This window comes from Bombus huntii, chromosome 1, assembly GCF_024542735.1.
Source record: "Bombus huntii isolate Logan2020A chromosome 1, iyBomHunt1.1, whole genome shotgun sequence".
Taxonomy (NCBI): domain Eukaryota; kingdom Metazoa; phylum Arthropoda; class Insecta; order Hymenoptera; family Apidae; genus Bombus; species Bombus huntii.
Window position 1 is genome coordinate 20,800,935 of NC_066238.1, and position 25,901 is coordinate 20,826,835.

The 25,901-nt window shown below is 39.2% G+C and overlaps 1 protein-coding gene and 2 long non-coding RNA genes across 9 annotated transcripts in view; 2 read left to right on the forward strand and 1 right to left on the reverse strand.

Annotated features, from left to right (window-relative positions):
* Positions 1-25,901, forward strand: part of LOC126873269 (dorsal-ventral patterning protein Sog) — a 97,909-nt gene that overhangs the window by 24,785 nt on the left and 47,223 nt on the right. The gene's annotated exons all lie outside the window — the stretch shown is intronic.
* Positions 2,125-9,686, reverse strand: LOC126878282 (uncharacterized). The gene is made up of 3 exons (XR_007695625.1): positions 7,622-9,686; positions 4,925-5,124; positions 2,125-4,855 (listed from the first exon to the last, which is right to left on the reverse strand). It is a non-coding gene; the product is annotated as an uncharacterized LOC126878282 (long non-coding RNA).
* On the forward strand, positions 5,121-6,257 carry LOC126878286 (uncharacterized). Its single transcript, XR_007695626.1, has 2 exons — positions 5,121-5,794; positions 5,950-6,257. It is a non-coding gene; the product is annotated as an uncharacterized LOC126878286 (long non-coding RNA).

Below are 25,901 nucleotides of genomic sequence, written 5' to 3' on the forward strand. Positions count from 1 at the left end.
ATCAAATAAGAGAGACGTTAAAATTTGGAATTTGGCAAATTTACTAATAATACTTAACTTGTTTCGGTACAAAGTATACTAAAGAATTTGTTATTACTGGGAACTTACAATTCACGATTAGTGAAATTTTACTAATATTAGTTTGATCGTACACGGGGCCAGTGATATGCAAGAAAAACAATTGTTTTAATTATTCATATCTCACTTACATTTGATGATTTTCTGGAAATGTACATTCCTCGATAACCGATCTGTGGCCATTTAACGAAATTTTGATTAGTGTCCTAATTAAATGATCTCGTGTCAATTAAATACAATTATCGAATCATCGTGTTTCATATTGAATCTTTTATTTACTTTTTCGCGTTATTATTCACGAAATACTCAGATACCGATCGAACATATATTAGAATATATGGTAGTAAGATAAGTATGCGTAATAAAAGTATGCGTGCGCGGTGGATGATCGCGTCGTTGTTTGTCATCGTGGATATGAAGTACGAAGCATAAATATGCCGGTTATAGCGCGACCATGTAAACATATACTTTAGGTAATGATACGGTGCTCGTCGCGTTGACATTTTTGCGACAACGCGTTTCGTGTATCGACTTGGTTAAGTCGGATCGAACCATAGCTCTGTCTATATATAGTAATTTTCTTTTCTGTCCCATCGTTCAGATTGCACATATATCTGAACAGCCGATAACCCGTTTAACTGCACCCACATACCGACAGCGATTTACGTTCGAGTTGAACAACTTCTGAACTATACGTTGACCCGAAACTCGTAAGAGTTAGAAAGAGTATGAGAAATCGTGTGCGAGTTACTAGGGAAAATCTCGTTTAGATATCGATGGTAACTAAAGCGATTTCATCGGACAATATGAATATAGAGTGTTCAACATGAAGATTTTTGAAAATAGCTTATATCCAAGAAATTTTCTTTTCTTCAATCTAATGCTGTGCTGTTTATGTTCAGTAATAGACCATTCTAACAACGTTAATTAAATTATTTTTAAGGCATACGTTGCTTCACGAACAATCATAAAAGAGTTTGAAAAGCATGTATCTGAATGGAAACACAAGCCAATTTTGATATTCGCGCGTACCTGATCAGAATTCAAGTGAAATGGGGACAATGTTGGCATTCTGATCTTTTACGTGAGAGTGTGCATGCTACCAGAAGTGTCATTGTGTCAGAGCCTTTTCAAAAATCATTACGGTGGAATACCATATAAATTCTTTTTTTTTTAATTATTATTTATTTATTTACATTTTACAATTTGTCCAGTAGGACATTTGGTAAAATATTATAGCTTAGTGATATAGCAATATAGCATGTGGATGGCTACCTCCAGTGGGATACCATCTTCGACCATATAAATTCGGCTCATATAATGGATAGAATACAATAGTGCATAAAAGAATATTTAAAATTGGCACAAAAATACGTGTAAAATGCAAAAATATATGAAACATATTTTAGTTATGTTTATAAAAATATTATATGGACTGATATAAATGTTCGTAGTCGGAAATAGTGTAAATAGTATACCGATCAAAAATAGTGAAAATATGACCGAGGGTGTTTCTAATTTTTCATTTCACATTTCGTTTTACCATTCATACGTAGATATCTCAGCACAATACATGTTTACTAATTCAGTTAATCCTAGTTATCGCCCAAACTAGACACACTGTATGTACAATGTACGCATAAAATCACTAAAACTGGACATTTCTCATTTTTTCCCCCACCGTTCAAATAAAATTCAGACGAATTGCTTCCTATTAAGAAAATTTGTATATAACCTATAAACTGATATAACATCTGTATATTTAGACGGAAGCATTGAAAAATAGTTTTTAAAGAACATTTTAGTGTAATTCTTACTATTTGTTGACTTAAGCGTTTCGAGATCTTTATGTGTATCGATAACTATCTAGAAATGGGGCTCGTATTGATACGATGTTTTTCAATTAAAATTAGTTTGAGAATCCGCCCGACCAACTATGCTGTATTTGCTTTTACTTTCGTATTACGATAAGACGACGCACATGCCGGGAATAATGTACCGAAGTCCGTGAGATTCTTTATAGACGTTTGCTGCTTGCCGCAAAGGCACACCATTGGAAACATCACACTCAATTGCGGAATTCTATTTGTTATTACGTGGTGTTTGTCGCATAATTGCGCAATGTTTTTGCAGTTTCGATTGTAAAGCGTATCTCTCGAGCCTTCGCTGGGAGCATCTACGTAGAACAAGGTCGCCTCGTGAATACGTGGTGTTAATTTTTAATAAACCGACAGGGACAATTCCAAAGTTCTCACTTTGTCTTTCCGTGATAAAAGAAGCTAAATCTTTGTTGCAATACATAATCTTGGTTATTTTTACTTGGTGAGCTCGAAATGTTTCTATATACTGCATTTATAATTCATTTTGCACAATATGTAAAAAAATATTTTATAAGATATCCATATAATATTTTTGAATTAATCGTGCGTATTATAGTCTGTACAAAAATAGCAATAGTCTTGTTAATTTCGTAATAATCAAAAGTTGAGAAACTTATGCTATGAATACGACGGTCAAATAAGCTAAGCTACACTATGGAGACTCTTGAAGTGTTCTAAGGAAACAAAGCCAGTATGTATACACATTAAATAGACTTCCTACGTCAGTTCTATATCAGCAAGTTCTAGAGGCAATCAGATTCTAAAAACGAGTAACGCTAATGATTCATAATCTCTTTTTCCTAAAACAATATTTTATTTGTAAATATTATTACAACATTCTAAATTTTCTTATGAAAATGATATAGAATATCTACAAGAATAATAGAGAAGGTGTTATCCCTAATTATTAAAAATAAAAGTTGATTTTCATCTATATCTTTATCTTGTGTCTAAATATTATCAGTAAAATTACTATATATGATATTTATAAAATTACAGAAATAAAAATCATTGTGTTTGTTTATTAAAAATATGATTTCAGATTCATATATTTCGTTTAAAAATAAATGTCATGAAGTGATATGGACAAGCATAGTCGGACAACTTTCATTCCGCCGTTCTGTACACAGCTTAACGCGATCTACAACACGAAACTTGGTATCCAGTCGCGTTAGCCCGTGGATCGTCGCAAAGAGAGATCTAAGTGGTTCGTTCTTCTCCTTTATAAGGATCTAGCAGTGTCCAGTATCGTCTGCAGCCTCTCTTTCTGTCCTGTTTCTATCCTTGTCGTACCTTCTAAAGGCTCTGTTACTCTCGTTTCGTACCTGTTCCGCGGCTACTGCCTTATCTAGCTACGTTGCCCGTACACCGTATAGAATCCGCCACCTCGAAAACTGTATTTCATCGCTTGGTCTAAATAGAACGCGAAAACCGTCGATTTTATGTATTGCAAGAACCGAGGCGACGGGAACGAGACAATCGAGTACCTCTAGATACCGCTTTATCGCCAGTGACATCACATTGCAGCACTTTATTCGGTTATCGTGACAACAATAAAAACGGGAGCAACGATATCTCGTCGTGGAGCAAATTAACCGATCATTACCACCAGCATAGTGTGTATCTTAGGCGCCTTGGTTTTGTATAAATCTGACTTAACCTCTACGTTGCGATATTCGATTGTAATGGAATGTTACTGCGCGCGCATTCGCTGAAGGATTCGATTTTAATCGAATTGCGAGTGTAACAAAAGGATCGTATGTTCAGAAATGTAGTAATTTTTATAAAGAATATTGGATTATTATATCTTCTTTTGTCACCATTGGAACTTATTGAAGCAATATAAATATGCTATGTATTCCATTTTGGAAATTACTCGTCAACTGTTCCTTTTTCCAAATTTAAATGTTCCATAATCTATACTTATATACTCTGTTGTTTATTATAGCCATAGTGATTTTATTCCTCTTAATATGTTTATTTAGATATGAATCATAGGGGATTTCGCGTACTCTTCCAATTGATTTTGCGATACTAGCGATATGCGCGTGAAGTACATGGTAATAGAGTTTGTCTTCCACGAAAATCCAGTCGATTTCCGTCGCCGAAGGGCAACGTATTGCGGAGAAAATCCGTACAGGAAGCTTCGACCATAAATAGAGTTTGTCTTTAGGTTTAGTTTCCTTTAAATCTCAGACGCAATTAAGATAACAGTACAAAGTAATTGTATGGATGCAGGCGGTAGAAGAAAATGTCTTGGAAGCACGTTTCGACCGTTTAGAAGAGAAGGAAATAAAACTGAACTAGCTGTAAATACTGTTGTCGGTCCCAATTGGTAGAATAAAAGGGGAAATTCCGAGACCCTTGGGGACTCAGCTGTTACACACCTGTATGTACCTGCCTGACCTGCCTTGATTGATTTCTGGTGGCCGCAAGGCTAAGTACACGACTACCTGTCGACCCTGATAATTTCTGTATGGATTTCCAGCCGTTTTTGGACACGCGATTCGGTAGCAGGCGCCTTACCTCTTTGTGTTTGGATCTTAGTGCAAACTTTAGTGCGATTAGGTGTTAGGAAAACTGTTTGAAAAATAAACTGTGAAAAGGTTGGTCCTTCAACACCTACACAAGGTTGCATGGTCAGTAGAGATGCATAAATCTTCCTTTCAAATTTCCTGTTGGGCTTCCTTTCGGTATAGCTGGGTAACAGGGAGAAAATATATCTCTTGGACATAACTTGACGTTATTCTGTTTTTTTTTTTTATTGTTTACATTCACAATTTGTCCGATTTGGACATTTGGTAGAATTTTTTGGCTGTTTGATTATCATGTGGGTGGCTATCCCCAGCAGGGTACCATCTTCGTGTTTGTTAGGTTATATCCTTTATGATGTTATTCTGTTAAATACAGAATGTAAAATATCATCTAAACAGTACATAGATGGCATTCGAATCGCTACTACTAACCACGCCTCTGTGTCGCTAATCTCCTTATTTTAATTAATCAAGGTAATCATCTTCCTCATTTCCTTATTTTAAATCGTATCAATTCTTTGTGAACGTAAGTTATCGAACGTAAGTTACTCAATTTGCAGACGATGTATTTGTATAAATTAAGTCGTTCATTGAAACCTTCCGTGTCCATCATGCTTTAGATATATGGTTATCTAAAATCATAAAATAGTGTTCTATCTTTATTATTAGAAGAAATTCATTGTATTTCTTCAAGTCACGAGAACGTATCAGAGAGAGAAAGAGAGAGAGAGAGAGAGAGACATTGCAGCATAATTAACTATGAAACTAAGGGCATGATACTCGCAAAATTGAAATACGTGTGTGACTATACTTGACTTGCACCACTATAATTTTCAGCCCGCTATATGTGAACCACAGTATCGAACTTGATTGGCTACATTCTATGTCTACATGTACTTCCTCTTTTCCTCCGCTTTCTTTTTCCCCTGCGGCCACCTGCTTAACGTAGCACGGCCGGCGCTAATCTCAATTAGTCTTTATTGCCGGCTTGGCGACGCCGGACGACGACGATGGGTTTCATGCACGGACGCGGCTTAATGCGCTCGCCGCGACCTCACACGAGCATTCCAGATACGCGACAGGATCGTAGCGAAAAAGAGAGAGATGGAAGAACATCTCGCCGACTCTAGAGAGTAGGACCTGCCTGAATGCCGCCCGGGGCGCTAGTGAGGGTTGTTGATCGAGAATTTATCGGGACTAAGCAAACGGGAGAAATGGATAATTAAAGCGAAACGAGCGGTCGACGCGGAAAAGGTCGGAACTCGGCGTGAGGTCGAAACATGTACGGCGATCGCGACGTCGGTAGGTTAGGCTTTTTTTCCCTTGTCCGAGGTTATTGAAACGTTAGGTACGTGTGTCTGTCACGTAAACTTGAAGGTTAGATGATAAAACAAGAAGGTTGAGTCGTAACACAACTACTGTCTTTATTTTCTAACTAACTTTATTTACTAACACAGCACAGGTTTACTATAATCGAGACTGATTGGAGAGATGTTCACTATTCGTAGGCCGGTCGGCGCATCAAACATAAAAAGAAGATTAAAACGGAAACACCCAATAGATCTCATAAAGGACATAACCCAGCAAACAAACACTCACCACACTAAAGAAATAAATCAATCAAATTCGAAGATGGTATCCCACTGGGGGTAGCCATCCACATGTTATATTATTATACCACTAAGCTATAATATTTTACCAAATGTCCTACTGGACAAATTGTAAAATGTAAATAAATAAATAAAAAAAAAACAATTAAAAAAAACTATTCGTAGGCTTAGTACTTTTCTATCTAGGTGTTCTCGTCTCATTACGGAGGAAAGCTCGGTGTGGGTGTGCCTTTTTTAATTAACAACGCGAATTCGCTGTTCGCACCTTTCGTTAGGAAAAGTGAGGATAACGATCCACGATGCCAATAGGCCACGTTAATAAATGAAGATAGCAGAAGGAAGCCTCCTACCAACGTGGCTAGTAGGTGATATTGTTTATGGGAAAAACTAGCTTTTTCGTTAGTCACCTATTGGGTCTTTCCCATTAGGTAACTACCTGCTTTCCCCGTAATTAGTAAGTACGTATAATAACCTAAGGACTGTTTCAAGGACCATCCATAAACAGATAACACTTACAAAAATAATAAACTAAAAGTTTAAGTTTATGGTGGATCGCCGGGGTAATTGAGGGTACGCGGTGAAGACCTGCGCACATCCGGCCTCTGATATGAATTGACGTTACATGTCCGTCGTTCTTGCTGCTCTCCGGAAGTCGGGTACGCGTTCGACGGGTCGTTAATACGCCAATGGATGTTTGTATTTGGTGCGTGCACGAAACTGTCGGCATTTTGTGTCATTACGGACAGCATCGTTAATTTACAAATCGATTTACGAGCTCTCATGCACAACCTTGATAACAACTCGCTGTATAGCCTGTCTAGCTCGTCTCGATGACTGTTATTGCACTCGAGACACAAAAAATCCCGACATTCCAGCGAAGAAAAGGAAACGAAGGTCACCTTGAAATCTACCGGCGTGTTTACCGAGAAACCGTGTTTGGTACTCGGTGTCCTACCGAACGACTTCCGGGAGAACAGTTTCTTTGTGTTATTTCAATCGATTCTCATGGTAGAATTTATTTTATGATTTCTCTACATATAATAAATATAAAAATTATTAGTAACCTAAATAACTTTTATAGAATCATAGAAACATATGATTACGCACGGAGAGGTTGGAGTGCATAACAGACGCGTGGCTTCCTTTTTTCGAATTTCACAAGATAAGGTAATATATAGATGCGTTCTTAAAGATTGTTTCAATTAATTCTCTAAATAAAAAATAAAACAGAATTTATCTCATAGTTCCTCTAAATATAATTACAGCCAATTTGAATAACTAGATTTATAAAAATATACGATTCTACGCGAAGAGATTAGGGTACGTGACAGATGTATCGACCCCTCTCCAACTTCTTTCGAACTTCATAAGACGAGGGAATAACTGAATGCATGGTTAAAGATTCCCTAAGGTCTCGCGTAAATGGATCTTATTCACGTGCGGCGTAATCTCCTCTTCTCTTTTTCTATCCTTTTCTCTCCTCATTGGTCGGACCCTCTCGAAGTGGCTGCACACTCACCGCGATTCTCGCTACACGTTTCGCGGCTAATTGGCCGCAGCCACGAGGACAACGTGGCCGTTGTGCAGTAAAGAAATTTAGCGAGCCGATGTACGCTTTTAAAGTAGGTAAATCGCGAGTATCGCGTCCGACTGCCTCCGGCGTTGCTGACTTTTAGCGGACGTGTGCATCCGACGATTCGCTATCGTTTGGGTAGGGGCGCTGCTATTCGTCGACCCGTGGTTAGACCAAGGCCTACCACCTTCGTAAAGCGAGTAGTTTGCCCTTGTACGGGGAAGAGAGGCGTGGTAGTAGAAAAACTGTGACGAGTGACGATACATTGTATCGTCGAGATGGACGCGCGCTCTCGCGTGTCAAGAGTCTCGAGTAATAGTCCCTTCACCGTCAAACTTTTTATTTCGTACGACAACACCCGTTCCTCGTTCGCGCGAAACATGATTTCGATACGAATCTCGTGCATGTCTCACATTTATCTCAATTCCTTATTAGTAGACCGCAGATTTTTATACAAATTCACATTATAAACAATATACGTAATTCAGAAAATATGTAGAACCTACGTAGAAAATCGTTTTGTCTACTAAATATTGTAGAAAGCACTATACTTTGGATACTTCATATATCTTTTCATATTATGCGCGTTCTGTGCACTTTTGTATCTTCAAATTTTCTATAAATGCATAAAAACCTGCAGTCTCTATTTATTATCAGACCCGAGTCGAGACTCGAAGCTCGAAACTCAATACCTTCTCCTGCTGCCATCTTGCATCTCGAGGTTTGCATAACAACCAATTATCAACGCATGCATTACATCTGAATCGAATTTTAATCGAGAAATCGAGCGTCACGTAGGTTCCACAATTTTAGCTGTGGATCACCTCATTTTTCATTGACGTTGATTGACGCAAATCAGCCGCGGTCGCGCGAGCTTAGGAATTTATATACACACGTAGTGATTTATGGTCCACCCGTGTCGCGCCATGTGTGAATTGATATATACACTGAAACGTGTAACATAGATGGCTAACCAAAAATCTCCCTTCGGATAGTGTGAAATACCGACAAGTAATCGTTTTTTCTACTGAAAGAACAAACAGTTTGGTTAGTGCAATGCTTTTTTTTGCTGTATTTATCGAGACTTCAAGGTCGACAATGTTTTCGTGGCTGACATTGAGTGCCATTCCATGACCAGTGATATTCGTGTACTGATTCGTCGTATTGAATTCATTTAAATATTGGCAATTCATTTTTGCATATTTTTCAAATAATAATTGCTATTAAATGTGGCCTATCGTCCATATGTATTATAATCTCCTTATACAATTTAATTATTAAATGATAACCTATATCCTATAATCATTTTGAATAGTTTATTGAAATATGTATATAACATCCTGTAGGTAAAGCCAGTTTGCGACAGGACGTGAGGTACGCGGTAATCCAATTTTCAATTTGTTACGTCAAAGATTATTTGCGGGACGGCCGTTCCTCTTCAGTCCAGCGCGCCCTCGGCATCTAATCTCCTAACCACAGTGACGTTCTCGATGGCGTACACGCATCAGCGCATCAGCGGCGACTACGATGTAAATTCTATTAGGTTCGTTTCGATCCTATTGTCAGTGGAATACAAATCCAATAATAGAGCGCAGTCGAATAAACAGGGTACGGCTTGTCCTTGATATATCGACCTCCTTACGAAAGCTCGAACGTATTTTTAATTCTCGAAATCACTTGACCAGCGAATACGTGTTTTCTCATATTACACCATCGAGACACGATGGCATGTGTCTCTTTTCTCGATGTTTCCCCCTCTCTTCCTCTCTTTTTATCTATCCATCTCTTTCTGTCTAGTTGAGTTGGAATAAAGGTCGCGTGAAATGCATGGGCGGTCACTTGATTCGTCTAGCGACGCGTCTGGGATATTTTTTGCCCCACGATATTCTCGGTACCGTATTTCATTTTTACCGATGTGACGTACACTACACATTCTAGAATGGTTTCGCGTTGAACGCACTCCGTCTCTCTCTTCCACTTCGCTCAACGGTCACTTTAACTCGATGGCTGTCACGGCTTTTATTTTTGTTCTCGCCATTGATGTAAATCACGCGTCTCTTTCAGTTTTAAAATTAATATCGAATTTTAACCCATCCATATTTCTCGCCGTTTCTGTTCCATCAGAAATTTTTTATTTTGCTAGATTGGCACGTGTATAAATATTTGGATACTTCATACCATTGGAATATTACATCCTTGAATTACGTAATACGTCATTTAGATTCTATCTTACTTTGTTTTGACTTTGTAAAAGCGGCTCTGTATCAATTGAATTGATTTTATCAAGAAGTCAATGAAATTTAAAGTATTTGTAATTACTACACTCTTGCATTCGTACATTCAGTATTCAGAAGTCCGGCCAGGCTAATTAAAATATTTGCTACGTTATTTCGCAAGCCTTAATCAATTTTCCACTTCATATTTTACTTTCCTTTTATTGTAATTAAATTCTAACTTACATATCAAAAACAATTAAAAACAAAAGTACGTGTTATAATTTGCTATAGTACCTACATTTAATACAATAGAATTTCACTAAATTTAGTGTATTCATTACGATCTTGTGATGAAATAATTAAAAAATAATAATTAATAATTGAAAAATATTGCATTGAGGCATGGAGCAATTAACTCGAGAGATAGGAAACTGAATGCATGGTTTCTACTTTCAACGGATTCGTTTGTCTTTCCCCGTAGTGCGTATCAGAGCTCATATGGTAGCTAGTGTTAATCACGCTATTCCACATCGCGCGGTTAATCGCATGACAAATATATAGACATCTACATATATTCGCTTGGCTCGAGTCGAAGAATTTATATAGGGAGGAATGCGCGAGACTCAGCACACCTCAAAGGATCATACGTCGAGTCACGTGTGTTTTGCCGGGACGTGCCTCTCGATTTATGAATAGGTTTCTCTTTGCATTCGGTACCGGCACGTGAACGCTTTGAAGAAGTGTGAAAATAAAAGAGACGCCTCCTCCGGATGAAGACTCGTGATTCCGTGCAACTGTTGCTGCTGAGAAAATAGTTCGCTTTTCGTATAATCCAAAATAACTTGCCCGAGTCAAAGTTGCAGTTTAAATCAGAATACCGGAACCGAATTTGTACGCTTACGAATTGTAACGTTGCTAATAAATTTGGCACTAAAATTTCAACTAAGCGGGATGTGATTGTTTGACGTTTTGCGATAAACATATTATTTACTCAAGTTGGAGATAATACGAGTTAGGTACTTTGGAGGATCTTCTTCAAAGAAACTCTGAAATTTTTTGATATCAACTTTTGCACGTGTATTTATTAATGTTCGAAGAGCATTCATCATTTTTTTCGTCTGAATACAATAAAAATTATATGAATTACATATCACGTAGAATTAAAAAAAAAAAAAAAAATAGTTGATATGATTTCAATGATTCTGCTTATATAGGTTATCTAATTAAGAAAAAAAAGAAACTGGTATAGCGTAAGTATACCGATTCATTGAGTTGTCATTGCAACGCACGAATCACCAAGCGAATTGTTTGCTATAGAAAGTGAGGTTGTTTGCAAGAGAGCGGCGATATGATAAATACAAGTGTCGCGCGATGTTTTGACTTGCCCGAATACTTCGGAAACACGATATCTCGCGCTTGTTTATTTTAAGAAATCCGTCTCCGCGATCCGTGCACGCGTCTCCTAAGCTTGAAAACTGGATGGATTTCTCACGCGGCAATCGAACGCTCGTTGCACCCCGAATCAGCTGGTAATATCGAAGCTTTTGCTAGATTCGCATGTAGATCTCTCGGTTGCGCGTTGCAGTCGGTAATTTTCGCTTTTTCATCCTCACAGAACCGATTTCTCTAAGAGCTAAGATAGTCAGTCGTTACTGACTCTCTTCCTCTCTCTTTTTCTCTCTCGTGCAAGAAAGGCTGCATTGCCGAGGAGAGGACCGTGTATATTTAGACGGGCTGCAGACACAAAACGACTTACCACCACCTCCGCGAGTGGTTTCTTCGTTCAACCGCTTGCTTTTGCGAGCAGTCTTCGTCGCGCGTGCAAGTTGTTCGCGTTTTTTCCGCGTTTTATTTCCCACCGCTTCGGCAATCGCGTTCAACGAGCCGTACCGCGTCAAATCGCGCTGCGACGAATCCCTCGCGTGTTTCGTTCTTCCCCTTCGATCCTCCTTCCTTCCTCCTTCAGTTTACCGACGATCTCACAAGAAGTTCGCATTGGAAATACGTCGGTAAAAAAAGAACCAACAGTTATCGATGCCTAGTCGATAATTTTTTATTGAACGAATTACTCTACGTCTATAGGAGTAGTAAACGCTGCAAGTTAAAAATTGAGATTAATGGATTGAAAAGGAATGCATTGCCAACGAGATTAATGCATTTCTGGTTCGAGGTTTTCGAGTCCAGTTTGAAAATGCAGGCAAAGTAAAGAGACCTATTTTCTTTTCTTTTTTTTCTTGTACGTGTATGTTAAACAGTTGATCGTAGATTGTTACGCGTGGTAGATAATCTAGAGTAAATAGAATTACGCAAGTGTTGCGTCGATGAAAGTGAGATTCGAGAAGCGGGCCTCTAACCGTTCATTAAGACGCGAGCATAATGCTATCTGATTGATGATTGAATCATATCGACCGGACAGGGCACGGCAGGATACACAAAATAGCTTGCCCGCTCCTATTACCTATCGAACGCTACTTAGGTGTGGTTTTGCACCCAACGCATTCCATCATGCCGGTATCAGTTTTGGCATTAACGCTTTCAATAATAATCAACGTCAGTCTTGCGTGAGTTAGTTTCCACTCGCGGTTGCTAATATGTTATACCAAAGGCAATCAGCATTACGGTAAATTAACTAGGAATTTAAATCGTTCGCGCTACTATCGTTGAAATAATTCCTGGAATTATTTAAACATGTACTCTGGTAATTGCTACCAGAATAGGAACCCCCCTGAACAATGTGCAACAATATGTAACACTGGCATTTCTTATTCTCGGGCCACATCATTTGGTAGAGAGATAATATTGCAATTTGCGAGCGAGCCAGTTTATTCACTGGCAACTCGTTGTTGTGACATATGATGACACACGATGACGATGCAGTATCTCGTGGTCCATCGGCAATCGCGTCATTCATCTTCGCTAATAGTTGGCGAATAGCACCAATTTTAATTCGCACGCGACCCGTTAAAGTGACCGTTAAACACCCGTGTTATTATCCTTTTGACCGACAGAGGCGCTGACTTGCGAAATTATTCGATCAAACATCTTGGTCAACAAAGTTAATGATAATTCTTATGTTTTTTGTCACGTGTATATTTTTTAGCATCGAATTTATGCAATCTCACGGAGCATGCGCGAACATCTGTATTTTTTGTCTTTCGCTTACCGGTTAGTGAGCAAAAGGTGTAAAAATGTTTGTGTGAAGAAAGGTAGCAAAGCAAAAAGAGAAGAATTGGATAAAGGAGGCAATTTGTTCAGACTTCATGAATCTGCAATTATTTATTTGTCATTTATTCGTCGATTTTAGTCTTTTACACTGTTTGCGTACAAGGTCACCAAATGTATCTAAATTCTATAAATCTATATATATATATTCAGGTTGGAATTAAGGTTTCAAGGTTTAAGGTTTGGAATTTTGGGCGTTCGATGAACCTTCACTCAAATTTACCATCGCGGATATAGCTGATGTTTATTGGTACAAATGTGAGCACTACACTATAAGTAATAGCGGCGATAGGATGGTCGAGATATTGATGACAACGAATTCAGGTTCGATAACGAATCCACGGTCCACAGGATGACGAATGCGATGTGATACACGTATAACTTCACGTACAAGTCAAATTTATCTGCATGAACTCCCCAAAAACTCCAAGTGGAACTGCCCTTCACCTCGAGCCCAAACCCATCGTCATAAACCTTAAGTGCCCGTATAACTATTTCTTCGTTTATTGTTTAAATGTCGTTGTCGTAAACATCTGGATTATTGGGTTTTTCCGAACATTCTAAAGAAAGGTCCCGATGTCGTTTCATCTCCGACATATACATGAATGAATGCAAAAATGAATCGCAGATGTTTTTTCTTCCGAGTGAAAATCTGTCGCGTCGATGAAAACGATTACGAAGAGACACGACGGGTAAAACAATGCGCATGCGTGATACATCGAGTCGCACGCATGCGCAGTCATACGCGCCACATAGGGGTTACATTTTATGTACGTATGGACCGTGTACAATTTTTGTCAACGCATGTAATATAATATGTACATTCATTTCGTTTGGTGAGTGAAATTGAGTGTAGGAAGCTCACTCTTGGAGTGAAATCGATCGTATCTACAAATAAGGAAATGAGAGTAATGTAAGTACATACTCGGTTTCTTGTTCATTTCATGCCACAGAGAACAAGGTTATATTTATCGAAGGTTTGATTATTGAATAATTAGTTAGGGGTCAGACAGAGCACGCCCATGCACTACAGCATGCCGTATAGCTGAGATGACAAGTAAATAGACATGTAAAGCAACAGATGAATCTAATTACGAGTCGAGACGACAATGACGCCGACGGTTAACTGTTTGACATTGTATGCAGATACATGCGAAAGTATCGTACGCGGTCGTGTAAGGAAGGAATGTGTTAATTTCGTCTAAATGCCGGGATAAAATTCGCTCTTAGTGCACGAGAGCGACGTCTGTCGGCAATACGGTCGGTGAAATTGCGGACAGCGTCTTTGTCATCGTGTTTTATATTCAACGGCAACGAGACCAGGCATGAACTGATATTCACGGATGATCGTGTCGAGGCACATTGTAACCAAATGAAACAATGTAAATTGTAGGCTTTAATCCCATGTGAGTTATTGATGATCATTTATTATGTAGGCGACCGTCTCGTATTTAGTATTGCTATAGCACGGAAAAATTACCAGCGTCACTAGGTGTAATCTACCTTTCGTACTGTGTGATTTCGATTGATAGAAAGGAACGTATAATACGTATCGTGGTTCGGATATCATTGCACTATGAAAGATGTGTACACTCCTGTTCATATGTATTAGGGCAGCTGCTGGTTTGATATGAAAGATGATGATTAGTTTAAATCGTCAAGGAAACGATTAATTGATTAATCGATCAGAATTTTGCATTCATGAAAATTTATGATCCAATATGTACATAAAAATTTTTATTCAAATCAATTATGAGAGGTCTGATGGATATAGTGAGTATAGAGAATATATTCAAGTTTGGTGAATGAGTAATTCCGGTGCAAACATTGGTCAACAATTATCAGTCTGCCTCAAGGTCTTCGCCTTTCTCTGCGTGATCGTCGGACGCGTCTGGATGTGGTGAATGAGAGAGAAATCGTGAAACGCGCTGTATTAACAGCAGATGGGTGTGAAAAATAGGTCTTGTTTACTTAAGTAGTTTAACATGCGACCAGCGTTCGAGGTTGCAGCTTCCCCTTGTTCTTCCTCTTTCTGTCTCCGTTACTGAATCACTCAGGGACAGGTTTCTTTGACAAAAATCAGTTTGAAAATTCCTCCTTAAATATTTAACCATGAAAAATATAATTATTAAATTTATTATAAGTTATAAGTTACAAGGAAACTCTTAAATTTTAGTCTACAACTGTGTGAACATGATCTAAGGGAACTTTCTCCTAGATACTCCTTATATTATATTGTATAAGTCACAAACTATGTATGCTGATAGGTCCCTAATTTTTTCACCATAGAATGGATCGAATGCACGGTTTGACTGGTAAAAGCATAGCATAAAATATGAAACGCATGTCTCAAATTGAGGTCCTCCGGCGCTAAACAGTAATCCAATTTAATGCACCATGATTTCGTTTTATTATTTGGCGTACATTCTATGTGTGACAACCAAAGCATCGTTGACACAACAGAACATGACCAGCGATAAATTACGATTTAAGTCGCAAGGAATCGAATTTCTCAATCGCTTTTGAAGTTGAACCGGTCATAGTCAATTTCGGTGCTAGGGAATTCTAGGGAAAACGCGCTAAGGGTGGCATATGATTAGGAGGTGCTAAAAGTCCAACGAAAAAGCACTGGACATAATATTTACTGCATCGTAGGTGACACTTTGCCCTCCCACCTGCAAAGGATTCTGTCAAGTTCCTGGAAGGCTCGTGCTTCTGGCGTTACGAACACACGCACAAAGAGTTGCTAGCGTGCGGTTTGTTTATATTGGTAACTAGACCGTTACATTAGCCTGTCTACGTATTGGACAGTTTTTTTGGTCCGTCGTTTGCTGTTGAAACGGTCGTCCGCTGCGACGGAATTTTATTGTAGAAACACGATGCCGTTAAGCGGTTTACTTTTTTTCTTTTTCTTCCAATTTTTTAAACCAGTACGAATTTGTAGAACCTGCGCAGACTTTTTACGAAACCGGCTCGTAAATAAATAGATGTACGTGCAGCAATCTATGGTTGCATAATTTTGCGTGATTCGAATTATTCCCGAAGCGTGGAAATTTCAGCGTGACAGGGTGCGCTATAGGGGATTTCGCCTAGTGGAATACAAAGTGGTACCATTACATTTCTACATACTACTTTGTTCCTTCCCAGCTGTATTACCATAATCATCGACGCATGGATACATTGCTACACAAATACTTGGGTTTTGTTTGTTTAAAGCGGTATCTTCATGAAAGTCACGTCATTCCTTTCCGAATACCCCATACCAGGAGCGAAATCGTCCCGTGTATCGTTCCTTTTCTTTTATACTCGTTTACACGCGGTTCGAACGTAACGTTTTTATCCTTTCCGTCGAGAGCAGTTTACCGATCGTACGATCGGGATTCTGAAAAAAAGGCTTCACCGGCTTTCCGTTTCTCTGCTTGGTGTTCGTCGTGTTTCTGTAACAAGTCACGGGAGAAAAAAAACAAAGTATACATCGCCATCGACGTGACTTCCAAATGGAGGGGGAGAGTAGGGGAAGTATCGAAAGCAAGACGAGAAGTCTCGATGCGATTGGATCGTGTGAACCAGCCACTCTCGATTGCCTCTTTCATTCTTCCTTCCCCTTCGCCCCTTTTGGTCCGATGTGTCTCGCCTTTTTTTCATCCTCTTTTTATCCTTTTTGTCCCCTGCTTACATTGCAACGCTCGCCGCATTTCGTGGCACTTACACCTTCTCGACTCTGTGAACGTTGCCGGTGAATTCAGCGATTTCTAAACGGCCATTCTTTATTTTACTCCATCTTCTGTATACCTGTGTTAGCTTAAAAATTGTTTGCGCTATGATCAAACCATGATATTATTCCAACTATTGATTTTTTATTTCGCTTGAAGTATTAAATTAATTTGTAAATAATTTGATTTCTTTAATATGTACATCGCACGTATAGTTGCCAGAATATAGTATACCACTTTTCTTTTAAATTCTCTGATCTCATCATCCCTTACCCAAGTTTCAGTCTGTGATATTTTGCTATCAGAAAGACCACATTAAACTGGATAACTTGATATAACACATTTGAATCGTACAACATCGCCAGTATTAATCAACCACTGCTTAATAAAATTATACAATAGCTGTTGCGAATTTTTAGGTCAATTCATTAAAATATACATATATATTAAGCAACGAGTTACATCTGTCTTATACGCATGCGCAATAATCCAGTATCCAAATTCGAATCCCGTAACCACAGGTACGGAAAGAAACCATATTCCATCGCGGCGACCTATTTTTTTCACGAAGGACCCCAGTTCCCGGTTGTACCGTGACATTTGCCGTTCCCCGTTGTTTTATTCGTAGGTGCACGCCGCGTACGTGCCTGGCGGGTTTTAAAGCGACGGCCACGAGCCAAGGTGAAAATGCACCGGCATGCGAACCCCAGTCGAAAGTTTATATCCTGAACGTTAAGTGGGTGTATTACGTGAGTCGAATACGAGCGTCATGGATGATTTACAGAGATGAATCCCGTTTGATGGAAGACACTAGGCTGCGCAAGGAGGCTTCTCGATCGTCGCTGGGTTGGCGCCTGCCAAGTCAGCGGCGCGCGCAACCTAGCCTTCATAGTTCCCACGTGCTCCATAAGTCCGGTTCTCACGGGAAACCCGTGGAATCTGGAGGCGATCTGTCGCGCTCGCGATTCTGCGATTACGATTTACCGACGCGTCTCCCCCATCGTTAATTCGTTGTTATTAGACCGTTCAAAGGCGGTTCAAAAGGAATCATCGCCAGATCCTACCTCTTTTTTTCACGTTCTCGCGCGCGTGAAACCGGTTACAGATTTTATTCACGGGATCCCGTGATTTATTACCGATACCCTTACGGGAGAAGCAACAGATCTGACTGTAAAAATCCGATTTTTTGCCTACCTCGACTATATCGACGCTTCGAGATTTTGCGATTTTTTTTTCAAATCTTCTCCCGTAGCTTGTGTCCTCGTGTAAATTGAACCGTTTTGAATTATTCAAACGGCCCGATAAGCATCGTGGTATTCTAGGTCGGTAATATGGGATTTCTGGTTTTCGAATTTCGTAAAGATGACCGTTACGAAATACGCCGAGAATCGTGCGTAAGGGAATCGTTTAAACACTTCCACTTGTTGCATCATTCGAACGATGTTTTCCGAGTTTTCTGTCGCGCGTTGTAGTTTTCCGAAGCAGAATCGTGACACATGGTTAAATCACGTTCAAAATCATAGTTTCTTGGTAGGCCTTAATGATCAAAGCCATGTTATCGGAACCTGCTGAATGTTACTCAAATGAGCGGCTGCTTCGGATTGGCTGTTAGTTATCTTTCATCTGCAACGAGATCACCAGAACTCTGAGCAAACAGGCTTCCTTAGAACCTTGAGAGCGAAGCCTGCAGCGATGTGCTTTCCCGTGGAATTCTGCGTAACTTTGTTAATACATGACTGAGCGCTGGTGCACGGATCGCCTGGAATTCGTTCTGCGATTTTTCCACCAGGAAAAATACCAGAAAATATCGCACCATTATTTGTCACGTTCACCAATATTTTCTATAGTACACAAATTTGCACAAGATAGTAGACTATCGGATGGAATGTTTCTATATTAATTAAGCTAAGAAACTTTGAACTAAAAATTTTGAACTATTAGGTAGTTTCTAAAACTAGAACTCTCAAATTTTTAAACTTTCTAACTTAAAGTTTCTATATTAATTAAGCTAAGGAATTTTGAACTAAAAATTTTGAACTATTAGGTAGTTTCTAAAACTAGAACTGTCAAATTTTTAAACTTTCTAACTTAAAGTTTCTATATTAATTAAGCTAAGAAATTTTGAACTAAAAATTTTGAACTATTAGGTAGTTTCTAAAACTAGAACTGTCAAATTTTTAAACTTTCTAACTTAAAGTTTCTATATTAATTAAGCTAAGGAATTTTGAACTAAAAATTTTGAACTATTAGGTAGTTTCTAAAACTAGAACTGTCAAATTTTTAAACTTTCTAACTTAAAGTTTCTATATTAATTAAGCTAAGAAATTTTGAACTAAAAATTTTGAACTATTAGGTAGTTTCTAAAACTAGAACTGTCAAATTTTTAAACTTTACAATTTTCTAATTTCAAACTTTCGAACGTTAAATTTCCAAATTTCTCAAACATCAAGTGTCAAATTTTTATATTTCAAATTATCAGATCTTCGAATCTGTCAATTTCAAATACTCGTATAGAAAAACCTATAATCTTCCATAACTATAAATCTCAGAGTAAAATTACATAATCCAAGACGCGGATGAGAATTTGTGAAAAGTTTGTTCAGAAAAGCGGCGAACCGTCCAGAGACGAATCCTTCGGCGGAATTTCTCGCAGCTTCTTCTAATTCTCGGTAGCAATCGATTGCCGTTCCAATTCAATTGGATGAACGTTCTTCAGGCCGCGGAGCGGAATGTATTATTCATCGTCGCGTTTCCCAGCGCGTCTGCCTTCGCGCCGTTGAACCTACTACAGAAACAGGAGGAAAACTACTATTACCACTACATAGCCGCCGTTGTGCATCGCCCAATGATTTCTTGTCATCTCGCAGACGTGGTGTTTCCTACTGTGAAACGAATTCAGAGTAATTTTCCCCGACGCCTCAAGGCGTTGTTTTTCCACTGGCGGGAAAAAAGTTCTACCCACTGAACGTTGTCACATTAACCCAATATCTATCCGCCACGTAGCAATAAGCTTATGCCGAGTCTGCAACTGGAACGATTATGTGTCATTACCACGTGTTTTTTTCCCCCCTCGTACATATTCTTTTTCTTTTTGCCTCTTTCCGCTGTACAAATTGACAGTTGATTAATAGACACTTTGGTGTTAACAGCTAGAAATTCGAGTAATTCCATGTTTTCATAACGGTTAGTAATGATGTACGGTAGCACTCATATTTATTTCATTCGATAGAACGGGTATTGGTTTAGCGCGGTCGTATAATTTGATTTGTCGAATGTGTCTATTAATACTAAAGCGGCATGGAATTATAAAGTATGGCTATTCCGTTCTTTCCGTTTAAATTGCAAATATCGATTCCTTTTATTACGGTCTATCAAACGCGACGTTTACTAATTACTCATATTTTATCATGGCGTACATTGTTGAACAATCTCAACGAATCGCGATTTATTATAGAAAGATTTGCTTCGTTTCTTAGTTATTTATTTGTCTCTTTTATTCCCTAGATACGTATATAGATATAGTACTATACTACTGTATAGATATAGTATATAGATATAGATTAACTAACCTATGTTATAACAGTCTCATATAGACTAGAATGTGGGATACATAGTCGAGCAGCAATAAAACATATTCCTCCACTAACCTATATGATATGCAGCACAAAATACCCATGATATTATCGACTGAGTTTCGGTTGTCTTTAAAGTATGTTGTTTGTTGTGGATTCGCATGAAACTGGATAAACTTTGGTGAGATCTTCTGGTCTGAGTCAGGCACCGATTTTAGCTCGTGTATCAGCATCCCTCGAACGAGATATGGTGGCCTGCATGAACACCGAACAAATGAAACGGGGGAGTGGACGGTGGAAAAGCGACTCAATCGGTCAGTTTTCTTGGCTCGAGAATTGACACGTGCCAGCGTGAGCTTGACAGCAGTACGAATGAGCCACTCGCCGACAGCGGATCACCCGTTGGACAGATTTGATTTAAGTCAGCCTTAAAGCCTGGCGTTCTTCCAATACTGTTAATTCAATACAATGTCCGTGCGTGGCGAACTTTTCATTTCGTCATAGTGAAAACTGCCCAAGAAGAGACGTCAAGACGAATATCTTCTATAATACGCATGCGAAAATTTCACAAAATTTCTGCAAATGTTTCTCTCGTCAAAAATTCGTCGAAGTTTCGATCGGTTTCTTAAACGATAATTTATATAAAAGTCAATTATTTAAAAAGACCGAGTTTTAAGGATTCTAATAATCTAAAGATTTATCTATTTATCTTGGAAGTAAATTTTCCTTACTTCCGCCAAAGATGTTAATTTTGTTTCTGAGACAGTAATTGAGATTATGCGAATGGATATGCGAATTATTTAAAAGATTTGGAAGATTTGAATAATCCAGAGATATCGACCTATTCGTTTCAGAGCAAATTTTCGTTCCAGTTTTATGTAAAATCATTTTATTGCAAGGGACACTGAACTTTATTTTAACGACACCCTGTACAATCGGTGAAACTAAGAACGTTCTCCTTTGGCACTTGCAAGTATGCGATAAACTACTGCGTATAGTGTCATCGACGCATTTCCGCGCACGTTATTTAATCCAACGTAGTCTAGCACGTGCAACAAGAATCCTTTTGGCGCCGGAAACGTAAAAGTCGTAAGCTAACTTAATACGTTATCTGTGACAGTCGCAGACTGGCAACGCGAAAAGTGATCTCCACTGGTGTGTCGTAGCGCCGCAGAACTTAAGATATGTTTAGAAAGATCAGTCACATTGGCATGCTAAAAATAGTCACCATAATCTTCTGCTCTTATTTAAATAGATCACTCAGTTCAAAGGTGGTTTCGTTTCAATTTTGTTTCCTTCAAACATCGTTAGATTCGCAACTATGATTCACAGCTACGATAATAGCATTGTGCAGAAGATGTTCACTCGTTTACTTTTTTTCCTTCAAATTAATTCTGTTTGCGTCGATATGGCGATTTACCAATGACCTAAATGTCCCTGTTCAGTCAAAGCCAATCGCTACCAAGACTACTATTTACAGATTACTACATTCTTTATAGTCATTCTCCTGGGACACCTTGTATTCCCTCTATGAAAGCGAAAAACATGCAACGGCAGTATCCAGCATTTTTCAAATGTCTACTTAGCCATCCATGCTCTATGTTTGGTATCCTTCCATTTCAGATCGTGTAACCATAACCTATACTAACGCCGGTTCATACTTCATAAATAAATTAAATATCGTGTATCAATAGAAATCAGTGAAAGGACCTTGGCTTAAAGATTCTTAAGATGTCAACTTAAAAATCTCTTTCGATTTCATCCATTCTGCACCCGACATCGCATTCAATAACATTGGCGATCAGCGAGAAATGACGATTCCTCGTACGGTTACTTCGCACATATACCTACATACCAGGCATACGATCAGCCATGCATATAAGTTTGCGAGGCGTAGGTATGCTTATCAGCGCAAACCGATGGTGGGATCGGCCGAAAGGCTTGGCCAATACAAATGCATCGCATTACGCGTGCACTGACTTGAGCTGCAGCCGCAAGGTCGGCATTTCTGACGCGCGCATGACATCACGTAGGCGTGCACGATGGAATATATCGTCTCCGCGTATAATATACCATCGACGCGTTCGTCTATTTACCGCCTCGTACGATTGTTACGTTGCACCCTAGAGTTAGGGTTAAGTTATACGAGTCGGTTGAATATCTGAGCGAAGCTAAGTTAATTTGCCGAATAATTCAGGAAATTTGGTGAGGAAGAATTTTTAAGCGATCTACATTTCCAGACAGACTATTTAACTCGTTATTAGCGACAACTATGTTAGACGATTGAATTTATCGTGTGCTTACATTGTTAGCTTGACGAGGGCATCTATTCGTTAGAGACTCATTGTACTCGTAATTCATTTTGTTGTTTGTTCTATTAGTGCTTAAATACCTCCTCGTTGACGCAATAAGCTTTTCTCTTGTTGAACCTAAAGTAAAGGATATTTTCTCGTATCCCCGTTATCGTATTACGTACAGATGGCGTCTTGTTGTATACGAGAAATTTGATTACTCTGTGCAAAGTTCAAGATCGAATTTGGAGACGTTGAATCTGTAAATCAAATAACAATATGATTTCTTCCTCTGCTTCGACGTATATCTTGTTCCTGTGGCTCAATTTTTACTGGACAAGACACCTGTATTTTTGACTAAACGGTACTGGTCCTTTCGAAAGTGGCGCCATCATTCGCCATTTTTCAATAGCGACCGAGTCATCGTTAGATCGGAACGAGATTTGAATTGCGACCTGTAATGCATGAGGTATAGAAATGGAAATCGTGAGTTGTAAGGCTTACAATTAGTTAAGGTCCACTTCGTTGGTACGATGCAAATTATTCGTTCTTGATAGGGCGACACACAATTGACCGTCTCCAAAGCCTGATTGACACTGACAGTCTGCTTGTGGTACGATCTCAATCCATTCGAATATTAATCGTTGCCATTCGAATGGAATAAGGCTTGATTCGCAACGATACTCTGCGGTCCAATCGATTACTCAATACCGTAGGGAGATAAAGCCTGATTTACAATGATGCTCTAGTCACGGACGTGTATAAGCTTGATTCAATATGGTTTGTCGTGCCTTCCCGCCGATCCATAGCGATGATTTACATTCACGATCCGTTCGTGGTGAGGTTATAATCTGAGTATCAAGAGTTGAGAGATTTTCTTCTTTATTATCGTTTTTTAAAACGAACAAGAATTGTATGGTGTAGCGATACGGAGAATGGATATGGCAGTATAAATCAAACTTAACCTCTTCGTTGCATCCCATCACTCGTGCCCGTACTATTTCTTCTTCTTCTTCTTGTTATGTACGACTTTCTATTTATATTTTCAACAAGATCTGCAGAATAAAAGTATGGCTGGTATAAAAGTACGACCATAAATTTGAAATACTCTAGTCGGATACTATAGTACTAGATATTAAATTTCTATTAGTTCCTAACCTTCGATACTTGCACTATTCTTTTTGAAATAAAAATTATGTTGCCGTATTACTTGTAAAAATACATTCTCTACGTCATTTGTACCACGCAATTTCATACCCTTAAGCAGTCGCTTTAATCATGCTAACAATTCGTCTGTAACGGAACACAGTAACGAACAATTGTCGGGCCCTGTTAATTACTTTGCCTCTGAAATAATACGCTAAAAATGGTAACGGGCGCGGTGGTTGCTCGATGGTTTGTGTAACGAATGATAATAATCTCATCGCACAGGAAATTAACAGCGGCGGCGCACGTGTCCGAAAATACAACGCAGCAAAGATAACATCAGAAGAGTAATCACGCCGGTAACCCCGTGCTCGTTTGTTTCCATCAATTTCAGGCGACCGTAGGGTCATCGGAGGTTCACATACCACTTACTCCCCTGAGTCACTTAATAATATCTTTGGTATTTTTACTGACCGACCTCACACGGTAATTCTTCGTTACCGCCGTAGTCATTTGTTGATGGATTTTGCGACGCGTATATGACGGGTCCATCGTCATCTGTTGCTTCGACGTCGAAGAAACAGCGATGGGACTGATACGATACATATCCGTAATGTTCAAGCAATTTGATATTTACAGTAGCTTAGGAAAATACACTGTATAAATATACAGTGCGTTTTATATACAGGGTGGTTGGTAACTGATGGTACAAGCTGAAAGGGGGTGATTCTACGCGAAAAAAGAAATCGAAAATATAGAATACAAGTTTTTCGTTCGAGGCTTTGTTTTCGAGAAAATCGACTTTGAATTTTCGCTCGGTACGCGTGCACTTTATCGCGTCTCGTTATAACGGATCTCACTGTAGATCGTTGTCTCGATGGAAAAATTAAAAAAAGAAAATTTTATTCTACATTTTCCACTTCTTTTTTCGCGTAGAATCACCAGTTACTAACTACCCTGTATAACATTAACATTATCACTGTAATCAAATCCGACTATCATGATTGTATTGGTAAGGTTTAGTTTAGTCCGAACTGACAGACAACTGTTCGCAGACGATCTACATACGTTCTCAGCGAACAATCCGCAGATAAAGGGATACAAAATACAAACCCAGAGATAAGTAGCTACGTATATGTACATATTGGTCGATTATAGAAGAGGCAATGACTATGGGCAAATTAGATGTGGACCTACAAAATTGCGGACTGTCTTCGATCAGTCTAAAGTAGGCTTTTGAGACAAGTGCGTACGCAGTTCAGTGACTTTCCCAGTTCGGATCATCTGACTCTCCAATCTTTTTTGACGAAATAATGAAAATTTAAGAAATTCAATGTCTTTTCAGTTCAGTCCATTTAATGTTCAAAATTAGTCAAAAGGATCGGAGCCAACAATTTTGTTCGTAAGTTGGTATCGATACGTATCGATGGAGTATATCGGTCCCAACACTACAAACAAAACATAGAAGGGGAAAGGAGAAGTAACGATCCGTTCGTCTTTCCGACTTTTTGCACACAGCGACGCTGCATCGCGCCTGGTTCGCTCGACTCGTGGTCTCGTGTGTGCGTGCGCGCGCGCACGCTCTTACAGTCGCTATAAAGAGAGAGGAACGCGTGACGGCTAAATCCTTCGCGATCATTCGAGTTATTTAACTGTGGCGCGACAGATGTGCGCGGAGGAAAGGAGAAGGCGAGTATGTATTAACAGTGACTTTAAAGCGCGATGAGTGACGAGGCCGGTTTGCGTCCCAACGGGGAAGAAATTATGAGGAATCCCGAGTCGGCGCCCCGCTTTTACGCATCTGGGAGGCCAAGAGTCGTCGGGGCATCTCTCTCTAACTGCGCCTCTGCCTCTCTCTTCTTTCTCTGTCTGCTCGTGACTTCTCTATTTCCCGCCTCCTGCGTGACGCGTTCCTTTTCTGCCTCGACTCGATCGTGGTGCCGTCGCGTGAATGACCGAGTGCCGCGTCTTTGAATTTTTCGCTGCGCACGTACACGACGTGATGGCACACACGATTGAATCCCGACGGGGACCCTCTACAGGGGTTGCGGTATCTTTATGCTAAA